Source organism: Oncorhynchus nerka, linkage group LG27, assembly GCF_034236695.1.
Source record: "Oncorhynchus nerka isolate Pitt River linkage group LG27, Oner_Uvic_2.0, whole genome shotgun sequence".
Lineage (NCBI taxonomy): Eukaryota > Metazoa > Chordata > Actinopteri > Salmoniformes > Salmonidae > Oncorhynchus > Oncorhynchus nerka.
The window spans coordinates 82049789-82062709 of NC_088422.1; positions in this window are offsets into that span (position 1 = coordinate 82049789).

A 12921-nucleotide genomic window follows, 5' to 3' on the forward strand; every position below is an offset into this window, starting at 1 on the left:
TCAATCAGAGGCAGCTGTCTATCGTTGTCCCTGATTGAGAACCATATTTAGGTAGCCTGTTTTCCTTTGTGTTTTGTGGGTGGTTATTTTCTGTCTTTATGTTACGTGTGTATGTCACCAGACAGGACTGTTTCGTTTCGTTCGTTCATTTTGTTGTTTTTGTATTTCAGTGTTCAGTTCGTTTTTAATAAATCGTCATGAACACTTACCACGCTGCATCTTGGTCCGATCCTTACTCCTCTTAAGATGAAGAGGAAATCTGCCGTTACAGATCTTCTATAGACACAACAAGGCTGTGATCCCCTATAGACACACCAAGGCTGTGATCCCCTGTAGACACATGGCTGTGATCCCCTATAGACACAACATGGCTGTGATCCCCTATAGACACAGAAAGGCTGTGATCCCTTATAGACACAACATGGCTGTGATCCCCTATAGACACAGCAAGGCTGTGATCCCCTATAGACACAACATGGTTGTGATCCCCTATAGACACTGCAAGGCTGTGATCCCCTGTAGACACAAGGCTGTGATCCCCTATAGACACAGCAAGGCTCTGATCCTCTATAGACACAACTTGGCTGTGATCCCCTATAGACACAACAAGGCTGTGATCCCCTATATACACAAGGCTGTGATCCCCTATAGACACAGCAAGGCTGTGATCCCCTATAGACACACCATGGCTGTGATCCCCCATAGACACAGCAAAGCTGTGATCCACTGTAGACACAAGGCTGTGATCCCCTATAGACACAGCAAGGCTTTGATCCTCTATAGACACAACATGGCTGTGATCCCCTATAGACACAACATGGGTGTGATTCCCTATAGACACAGCAAGGCTGTGATCCCTTATAGACACAACATGACTGTGATCCCCTATAGACACTGCACGGCTGTGATCCCCTATAGACACAGCAAGGCTGTGATCCCATATAGACACAAGGCTGTGATCCCCAAAAGACACAACAAGGCTGTTGTTAATGTCATGCAGTGATCCCCTATAGACATAACAAGGCTGCTGTTAGTGTCCTGCTGTGATCCCCTGTAAGCACAACAAGGCTGCTGTTAGTGTCCTGCAGTGATCCCCTATAGACACAACAAGGATGTTGTTAGTGTCCTGCTGTGATCCCCTATAGACACAGCAAGGCTTTGATCCCCTATCGACACAACAAGGCTGTGATCCCCTATAGACACAACAAGGCTGTGATCCCCTATAGACACAACATGGCTGTGATCTCCTATAGACACAGCAAGGCTGTGATCCCTTATAGACACAACATGGCTGTGATCCCCTATAGACACTGCAAGGCTGTGATCCCCTATAGACACAACAAGGCTGTGATCCCATATAGACACAAGGCTGTGATCCCCAAAAGACACAACAAGGCTGTTGTTAATGTCATGCAGTGATCCCCTATAGACATAACAAGGCTGCTGTTAGTGTCCTGCAGTGATCCCCTATAGACACAACAAGGATGTTGTTAGTGTCCTGCTGTGATCCCCAATAGACACAGCAAGGCTTTGATCCCCTATCGACACAACAAGGCTGTGATCCCCTATAGACACAACAAGGCTGTGATCCCCTATAGACACAACATGGCTGTGATCTCCTATAGACACACCAAGGATGTGATCCCCTATAGACACAGCAAGGCTGTGATCCCTTATAGACACAGCAAGGCTGTGATCCCCTATAGACACAACATGGCTGTGATCCCCTATAGACACAACAAGGCTGTGATCCCCTATAGACACAGCAAGGCTTTGATCCCCTATAGACACAACAAGGCTGTGATCCCCTATAGACACAACAAGGCTGTGATCCCCTATAGACACAACAAGGCTGTGATCCCCTATAGACACAGCAAGGCTTTGATCCCCTATAGACACAACATGGCTGTGATCCCCTATAGACACAACAAGGCTGTGATCCCCTATAGACACAACAAGGCTGTGATCCCCTATAGACACAGCAAGGCTTTGATCCCCTATAGACACAACATGGCTGTGATCCCCTATAGACACAACAAGGCTGTGATCCCCTATAGACACAACAAGGCTGTGATCCCCTATAGACACAACAAGGCTGTGATCCCCTATAGACACAGCAAGGCTTTGATCCCCTATAGACACAACATGGCTGTGATCCCCTATAGACACAACAAGGCTGTGATCCCCTATAGACACAACAAGGCTGTGATCCCCTATAGACAACACGGCTGTTATCCCCAAAAGACACAACAAGGCTGTTGTTAATGTCATGCAGTGATCCCCTATAGACACAACAAGGCTGCTGTTCGTGTCCTACTGTGATCCCCTGTAAGCACAACAAGGCTGCTGTTAGTGTCCTGCAGTGATCCCCTATAGACACAACAAGGATGTTGTTAGTGTCCTGCTGTGATCCCATGTTGGCACAACAAGGCTGTTAGCCCATCAGTCTCATCCTCCTCTCAGTGTCCTGCTGTACTTTCCCTTGTAGGAGGGGTCTAATAATTGGTGACTTAATGAATGAATTAATCTGCCTACTATTTCAAGTTAAACGTTGTGTAAGGGCACAAGTAATAATTTTTATTCAAAGAGAACAATTAACTTGAAACCCTGACTAGTTTAGCCTCCATTCATCAAGTCTCATAACAACAATCTTAAAGTATACGTAAGGTCTTTAATTGTCTTAGAGACAGCATTTGTCAAAGCAAGAGAAAACCACACATACTTATAAAGAGAGGATGTATTATTATGCTAAGAAACACACAGTGGAAAGAAACACAAAGATTATGATTGATCTAATAAGATTATAATTTTGCGATGCTGAATAGTTCAGAGGCTGTTTCGTACTCTTTCAGTCCAAGACTGACAACTCTTTGTCATGCCTACTCTCCTCTCTCCCTCCTGCAAGACAAGTCTATTTCTCTTCCAAGTTGATTCAATTCTCCATTTGTCTGTCTTTTGGGCTGAGTTTTCAGCTGTGTCCAGGAGATGGGATCATTTGCCCAACAGGTGTCCTCGCCTTACAGAACTTGACTTGATAAGATTACATCAAATCAAATTTATTTATATAGCCCTTCGTACATCAGCTTATATCTCAAAGTGCTGTACAGAAACCCAGCCTAAAACCCCAAACAGCAAGCAATGCAGGTGTAGAAGCACGGTGGCTAGGAAAAACTCCCTAGAAAGGCCAAAACCTAGGAAGAAACCTAGAGAGGAACCAGGCTATGTGGGGTGGCCAGTCCTCTTCTGGCTGTGCCGGGTGGAGATTGTAACAGAACATGGCCAAGATGTTCAAATGTTCATAAATGACCAGCATGGTCCAATAATAATAATCACAGGCAGAACAGTTGAAACTGGAGCAGCAGCACGGCCAGGTGGACTGGGGACAGCAAGGAGTCATCATGTCAGGTAGTCCTGAGGCATGGTCCTAGGGCTCAGGTCCTCCGAGAGAGAGAAAGAAAGAGAGGAAGAGAGAATTAGAGAGAGCACACTTAAATTCACACAGGACACCGGATAGGACAGGAGAAGTACTCCAGATATAACAAACTGACCCTAGCCCCCCGACACATAAACTACTGCAGCATAAATACTGGAGGCTGAAACATTTTCCGTTTAGTAAGTCCATCGATATTAGCATGTCATTAGACAGAAATTAACTATGTTTTTCCCTTTCTTTTTACATTTCCATGTTTTTCCACCAGTTGTCTGGTAAATGTTCTACTTTATAGGGAGACTCCAGGAGGCGGGCTTTAATGTCCAAACAGTGTAACATTGGGAATGCTCCGTTGATTCAGAGAACTCAACCCGTTTAATGTTCAATTTGAGATCGGGATTTTCTCATAAGTGTTCACATAATGTTTTGTCCTGTTCAGAGGACAATTTCACAATATAAAAACATATTATACTTTTAATAATGTAGGAAAAACATCACAATCTATATTGGGCTCATACCAAAAGTTTGTCCGTTTATAAGAAACACAAAAATGGAAGAGGCATGTGGAAGGGGGAGAAAGTAAGGAACTTGTCTGTCAGTCCTGAATTAAGGATCAAAATTGACAGCTGTGCCATATTGATTGCAAAATAGTTGGGAAGAGATTTTCTATGTACAAATTCCATTGCACGTGGTTTATGAACTGATACACAAACGAAGTCATTTTCAAAAATTAAGAGTTTTTCTATTTAAATGTTTATACAAAATTCTTGCAATCAAAAGAATGTTATATTAACTCAGCAAAAAAATAAACGTTCCTTTTTCAGGACCCTGTCTTTCAAAGATAATTCGTAGAAATCCAAATAACTTCACAGATCTTCATTGTAAATGGTTTAAACACTGTTTCCCATGCTTGTTCAATGAACCATAAACAATTAATGAACATGCACCTGTGGAATGGTCATTAAGACACTAACAGCTTACAGACGGTAGGCAATTAAGGTCACAGTTATGAAAACTTAGGACACTAAAGAGGCCTTTCTACTTACTCTGAAAAACACCAAAAGAAAGATGCCCAGGGTCCCTGCTCATCTGCGTGAACGTGCCTTAGGCAAGCTGCAAGGAGGCATGAGGACTGCAGATGTGGCCAGAGCAATAAATTGCAATGTCCGTACTGAGACGCCTAAGACAGAGCTACAGGGAGACAGGACGGACAGCTCATCGTCCTTGCCGTGGCAGACCACGTGTAACAACACCTGCACAGGATCGGTACATCCGAACATCACACCTGCAGGACAGGTACAGGATGGCAACAACAACTGCCCGAGTTACACCAGGAACGCACAATCCCTCCATCAGTGCTTAGACTGTCCGCAATAGGCTGAGAGAGGCTGGACTGAGGGCTTGTAGGCCTGTTGTAAGGCAGGTCCTCACCAGACATCACCGCACAAACCCACCGTCTCTGGGCCAGACAAGACTGGCAAAAAGTGCTCTTCACTGACGAGTCACTGTTTTGTCTCACCAGGGGGGATGGTCGAACTGGCGTTTATCGTCGAAGGAATGAGCGTTACACCGAGGCCTGTACTCTGTAGCGGGATGGATTTGGAGGTGGAGGTCCGTCATGGTCTGGGGCGGTGTGTCACAGCATCATCAGACTGAGCTTGTTGTCATTGCAGGCAATCTCAACGCTGTGCGTTATAGGGAAGACATCCTCCTCCCTCATGTAGTACCCTTCCTGCAGGCTCATCCTGACATGATCCTCCAGCATGACAATGCCACCTGCCATACTGCTCGTTCTGGGGTAACATCTCACAGCAAGAACTAGCAAATCTGGTGCAGTCCATGAGGAGGAGATGCACTGCAGTACTTAATGCAGCTGGTGGCCACACCAGATACTGACTGTTACTTTTGATTTTGACCCCTCCTTTGTTCAGGGACACATTATTCCATTTCTGTTAGTCACATGTCTGTGGATCTTGTTCAGTTTATGTTTCAGTTGTTGAATCTTGTTATGTTCATACAAATATTTATACATGTTAAGTTTGCTGAAAATAAACGTAGTTGACAGTGAGAGGACCTTTCTTTTATATGGAGGATACAACCATCCCAGCTTTGCAGATTTTTCTGTAAAGAGACGGAATCATGAGATCATTTGTTTTGGTGCTGTCCAAATGTAGCTTGGCAGGAATGGCTGAAGAATTGCATCATTTACCTGGAGCTAACTCTGCAAATAGCACTGCTGGGGGATTTGAAAAATCCTAGTCAATCGATCAATAATATAATCATACTCTTAGCAAAAATGTTTATCTTTAATTTACAATCTTTAGAAACTATGAGAACAGAAAGGTTCAGAACTTTTGTGAAACATCACAGCACAGTTGAAAAATATATGGCAAATAGAAATCCAAACTGGATGGTGTTCAGAGATAGGTATATAACAAAATGTAACGGTTGTAAAATATACTGTGTCCGTAAAATGTATATAGTATGTATAAGCTGGAAGTAGAAGTCTAAGTGTTATTGTTTATTAGTGTACTCCAATTAGGGCAGAGTTGCAAAGAAAAGCCATATCTCAGACCGGCCAATAAAAATAAAAGATTAAGATGGGCAAAAGAACACAGAAATTGGACAGAGGTACTCTACCTAGAAGGCCATTATCCCGTAGTCGCCTCTTCACTGTTGACGTTGAGACGGGTGTTTTGCAGGTACTATTTAATGAAGCTGCCAGTTGAGGACTTGTGAGGCATCTGTTTCTCAAACTAGACACTCTAATGTACTTGTCCTCTTGCTCAGTTGTGCACCAGGGCCTCCCACTCCTCTTTCTATTCTGGTTAGGGCCAGTTTGTGCTGTTCTGTGAAGGGAGTAGTACACAGCGTTGTAAGAGATCTTCAAAACAATGTGCTTTTTGTTCAAAAACAAAGACATTTCTAAATGACCCCAAAGTTTGGAACGATAGTTACCAAAAAAAAGGTAGTTAAAAAAACACACAAAAAAACGTGTTTAATATGTTCTGGGGCTCTTGGCACCATTTTCTCTCAGAGATCTTTTTGACTGTTTTGTCTCATGCTCTTCCCAGGGGGCATTCAAGTTCCAAGAAATTAGCTACAATGGTCCCAGGTGGCCTTTATGGCTCTGTCATATCATGAAGCACATTCCAGTGGCTCTGATAATCCACTCAAGAGCAGGAAGGGTGACCCTGGTTCTTGTGTTAATGTGTAATTGTAAATCACCCCCGTTGTGCATGTCCTCCTCGTGGGCCCAAAGTCGCAACACCCTTCACCCTAGGCCCAACCTGGGTGATATTAGCCATTCAACCTCTTCCTTCTCTCTGGTTGTCCTTTATCCATTCACTCTCATCCTCATCGTTCTCCCAGTGCTCTTTCCCTTCACCCTCTCCTTGCATGAGCCAAATGGTAGTGTTTTCTGGGGTGTTAAATGGAGTGATGTTTCTTTATGTAAGAAGTTAGACACACCACCAAGGATACTGTTAAAGGAGGAATATAGTACACAATGTAGCTTAAAATAAACCAGTCCTAGCTGACACAACTCCAGAAGCCTAGTTGGAAAGGGTTTTGTGTTTTATGCTTTCTGAGCCATGCCCCTCGGCACACTACTGAAATGAGGGCTGGAATATTCGGATACTCTACTCACAAACAGCACAAGAGGAAGAGAGGAGGGAGGGAGGGATGGATGGAAGGAGGGAGGGAGTGGAAGAATGAGAGCGAGAGCTAGAGAGAGAGGGGGACGGATGGAGAAAGAGAGAGAAAGAGAGAGAGAACGAGAGCAACGGAAGTAATGTGCTTTGATAGTGTTTTGTCCTATGGGCACCATGAGTAGGGTGACTGCTCAGACCTACTCTGGAGTTCTGTACAGAGGTAGCAGGTTTTTAGGGCCACTTATTCTGCAGACACATTTTGAAATCGGAAGTTTACATACACTTAGGTTAGAATCATTAAAACTAGTTTTTCAACCGCTCCACAAATTTCTTGTTAACAAACTATAGTTTTGGCAAGTCGGTTAGGACATCTACTTTGTGCATGACACAAGTAATTTCCAACAATTGTTTACAGATTATTTCACTTATAATTCACTGTATCACAATTCCAGTGGGTCAAACGTTTACACACCCTAAATTGACTGTGCCTATAAACAGCTTGGAAAATTACAGAAAATGATGTCATGGCTTTAGAAGCTTCTGATAGGCTAATTTACATAATTTGAGTCAATTGGAGGTGTACCTTCAAACTCAGTGTCTCTTTGCTTGACATCATGGGAAAATCCAAAGAAATCAGCCAAGACCTCAGAAGAAAAATTGTAGACCTCCACAAGTCTGGTTCATCCTTGGGTGCAATTTCCAAATGCCTGAAGGCACCACGTTCATCTGTACAAACAATAGTATGCAAGTATAAACACCATGGGACCACGCAGCCATCATACCACTCAGGAAGGAGACGCCTTCTGTCTCCTAGAGATGAATGTACTTTGGTGTGAAAAGTGCAAATCAATCCCAGAACAACAGCAAAGGACCTTGTGAAGATGCTGGAGGAAACAGGTACAAAAGTATCTATATCCACAGTAAAACGAGTCCTATATCAATATAACCTGAAAGGCCGCTCAGCAAGGAAAATAGCCACTGCTCCAAAACCGCCATAAAAAAGCCTGACTACGGTTTGCAACTGCACATGGGGACAAAGATCGTACTGTTGGTCTGATGAAACAAAAATAGAACTTAATTGGCCATAATGTCCATCGTTATGTTTGGAGGAAAAAGGGGAGGCTTGCAAGCCAAAGAACACCATCCCAACCATGAAGCACGGGGGTGGCAGCATCATGTTGCAGCATCATGTTGTGGGGGAGATTTGCTGCAGGAGGGACTGGTGCACTTCACAAAATAGATGGCATCATGAGGAAAGGAACATTTTGTGGATGTATTGAAGCACATCTCAAGAAATCAGTCAGGAAGTTAAAGCTTGGTTGCAAATGGGGCTTCCTAAGTTGTGGCAAAACGGCTTAAGAACAACAAAGTCAAGGTAATGCAGTGGCCATCACAAAGCCCCGACCTCAATCCTATAGAAAATGTGTGGGCAGAACTGGAAAAGTGTGTGCGAGCAAGGAGGCCTACAAACCTGACTCAGTTACACCAGCTCTGTCAGGAGGAATGGGCCAAAATTCACCTAACTTATTGTGGGAAGCTTGTGGAAGGCTACCTGAAACGTTGACCCAAGTTAAACAATTTAAAGGCAATGCTACCAAATACTAATGGAGTGTATGTAAACTTCTGACCCACTGGAAATGAAAGAAATAAAAGCTGAAATGAATCATTCTCTCTACTATTATTCTGACATTTCACATTCTTAAAATGAAGTGTTGATCCTAACTAACCTAAGACAGGGAATTTTTACTAGGATTAAATGTCAGGACTGAGTTTAAATATATGTGGCTAAGGTGTATGTAAACTTCTGACTTCAGCTGTATATATTACACTTGTCCTGTCCTACCAACTAAAGCCAATCGCCATTTGATCTGTCATCTCAATTACTGCAAATGTTCACCCTGTTGTCTATTATTATCATAGAACTATTACTGATTACTGCCAAGGATCTTATAGTGTACAATGTTTTCAGATATTTGTTTCAAAGACTAGGGCTTTGCATGCTTTGGGATGTGTATTGCCATACACAGTGTTAAAGGTCCAGTGTGGGTAGTTATTATTATTTCAGTGCTGAAGTCACATGGGTGAATGGAAGACAGTAGAGAACTCTAGCTACTGTTGTTGGCAGGCAGATTCACCTACAGAATATAGTGTATGTTTACTTGGTTCTTTTGAAGCCCACGGGGTCAGTAGCTAGTGGAAGGTAACAGTTCAGAGGTGTGGAATTATTATACTGGGATGTACACGAACACACACAAAAGAACACACATAAAAGCTCAGTAAAACCGAACACACATAAAAGTTCAGTAAAACCTTTTGGCTTAAATAATTCAAATAGTCTGCCCAGGGCTAAGAGGTGATCATTTACATAGTTAGGCTATTACACCTACTGTCATCATCTATCCAGTACCTCTCACTGTGTGTGTGTGTGTGTTGTCAGAAAATATGTCAACACAAATTAACAGCATGTTAAACACTGTCTAACTGGGTACTAATAGATCCTAGCTATCACATCTAAGCTGTAAAATGCCTGAAACAAAGACTCAGAGGTTCTCCAGCTTGGTTATTACTAGCTGTTGTCTCTCTTATCTACACAGCTTTACTCAAACCTCCAACATCCAGTGTGTGTGTGTGTAGGGCAGATTCCATGGATACTGTATATTCCTTCTGTATCTATTTTTTAAATTTAATTTTATTTTACTAGGCAAGTCAGTTAAGAACAAATTCTTATTTTCAATGACGGCCTAGGAACAGTGGGTTAACTGCCTGTTCAGGGGCAGAACGACAGATTTGTACCTTGTCAGCTCGGGGATTTGAACTTGCAACCTTCCGGTTACTAGTCCAACGCTCTAACCACTAGGCTACCCTGCCAAGGAATAAGAATCAGCTCCAACCTATGTGAGACCCAGGTCATTACTGGAGGTGTATGCAGTAACAGAAACACAACAGGGCCTGTCTGAACACCCTCTGGGTTTGTAGTAGATCACATGACTGCTGGGGTGAGAGTTGAGATGTTACAAATGCACTCATGTAACAGTTTCATTATCTTTCTATCGCCGGGTGGAATGTTCCCCTCTTAAATATGATTATATTGTATAGTATACCCATAACTACTCTAGATACAAACTCAAAAACACCTCTCAAAATCAAATGCCAAAATGTATGATAATATCTGTTGTTTGGTTGAGTCTTAACTAATCATCCATGCAAAATGAGCTGAAGGTTTTTAGAATGTGAATAGCAGGCAAGGGGTCACATCCAGTTGTGCGTGGGCTTAGATTTAACTCTAGTTGTGTTTTTCTCTCGACCTTAGTGTTGAATGTACACACACACGCACGTACGCACGCACGCACACACACACAGCACGCACACACACATGCACGCACACGCACGCACACATGCACGCACGCACACACACGCACGCTCGCACGCACGCACGCACGCACGCACACACGCACACACACACACACACACACAGCCATGCTCAGTCACACACACACACGCACACACACGCACGCACGCACACACACACACACACGCACGCGCACACACATGCACGCACGCTCACACGCACGCATGCGCACACGCACGCACGCACGCATGCACACGCACACACGCACTCACACACACACACACACACACATACACACACACACACACACAGCCATGCTCAGTCAGATCACATCACTTCCACACTGATGTTAGACTCTACTGCCAGGGACCTGGGGTCACTATGAGGTTATTTAGCATGACGTCACTGCTCTGTTTCCTCAATGTGTGTCAGTGCTAATTAATTACTTACAAATCATACAGTGTGATTTTCTGGATTTTTGTTTTAGATTCCGTCTCTCACAGTTGAAGTGTACCTATGATAAAAATTACAGACCTCTACATGCTTTGTAAGTGGGAAAACCTGCAATATCGGCAGTGTATCAAATACTTGTTCTCCCCACTGTATCTTATTATGATGATACTTGCATTCTACCACAGTGCATTTCAATGCCGTTTTACACCCATTTTCACATAGAGGTACTGTATATCGGTTATCATGATGAGAAATCTGAGGAGAACATTCTCAAGCTGAGGAGAACATAAACATGAGCTGAACATGGAACAGAAGTGGGTGGGACATCTCCTGCCTGATATCTGTACCTTTGGGAGGGAAACAACAGCTGGAAGAGAGGGCAACTCTATGTTTGAGATACTGTACAGTGTAGAATACCTCAATCCTCTCCAGCTGTTGTTGTCTTCCCAGAGGTCCAGACATCAGGAAGGAGGCTCCTTCCCCACATACCACTTCAGTTTCATGTTCACCTCTAGTATCAACAGATCGGTACAAGAGGGAAATTGTTTTACTCCTGTTATAGCTCAGTTTCCCCCTCCACTCTGAGGACTCTTGGCAACGTCCCGGGATATTGTGACAGTAGTGCTTTGACTTTCACCTTGTTGTCCCAACTCCCCAGACACACAGCACAGTACAGTGACAGATTTATCAAGCACTTGCACCAGTCCAGTGGAAAGTTTTCACCAGTTATTTCTAAGGGGAAGTGAAACAAATCGATGTGTCTGGTTAGAAATGTTAGAAACTTTATAAGAACAATTTTAACCAATTTTTCTTTCTTTTTTCTCCATGATGCCAAGCAAAAAGCTTGGTGTGCTTTTCTGTATGGTGTGTGATACTGAGACTGCGGTGGCAGCCCAGCCCACACCTCAACCCTCAGCCTGTCCTTCTGCCTCCTTGTCTGGTGCTTAGCACAGCAGAAGCCGGGCGCCCATTGCCCTCTCCCTCCACCCTCTCTACCCCTCCTCCATACCCGGTGATCAGTAACACGTTTGGCCTGCCGACTGCTCTGTCAGGGCTTCATTATCGGCTGTCTGCACTTTTTACAGAGGAGAGGAGAGAGAGAAGCTCTTCAGTGTCAGAACCATCAGCCATCACAACACCTCCAGTTACAGAGCAGAGCAGTGAGGGTAATGTCTCTCTGACGTGATGTGGCTAGGTGGTGCTGGGCAGGACAGGAGAATGTTGATGGCTGGGCAGACTCTTCATGGTACTATGCCAGGCTTCAGCCTGTGGCAGGATACTTGCTTGGTCAACTAGGGCCTAGGAGCTTTGGCTAGAGTCAGGCTGCTACCTGCTTGGTCAACAAGAGTTCTGACTAGGTGCTGGACAGGAGCGGAGAAGAGCATTTTGTACCATTCATTGCCTCATCCTACAGATGCAGGACATTTGAAACATGTAGTGTATTTGAGGTTTAAAAACGTCCTTTCCACTTTGAAAATTCAGACTTGATTTTCCTTTTGGAAAAATGTATGAACCTCTACAAAAATGTCCATTAATTACAAGAGACTTAAATTAAGATCCTACATTTGTATGACAGAACCACTGGCTACAGTCAGCTACAGTGCCTTCAGAAAGTATTCACACCTCTTGACTTTTTCCACATTTTATTGTGTTACAGCCTTAATTTAACATTTATTCAATTTAGATTTTGTGTCACTGGCCTACACACAATACTCCATAATATCAAAGTGGAATTATGTTAAAATATATTTTTTGTTTTACAAATTAATTAAAAATGAAAAGCTGAAATGTCAATACGTATTCAACTTCTTTGTTATGGCAAGCCTAAATAAGTTCAGGAGTAAAAATGTGCTTAACAAGTCACATAATAAGTTGCATGGATTCACTCTGTGTGCAATAATAGTATTTAACATGACGATTGAATGACTACCTCATCTCTGTACCCCACACAAACAATTATATGTAAGGTCCCTCAGTCGAGCAGTGAATTTCAAACACCGATTCAACCACAAAGACCAGGGAGCAAAGAGGGGCAC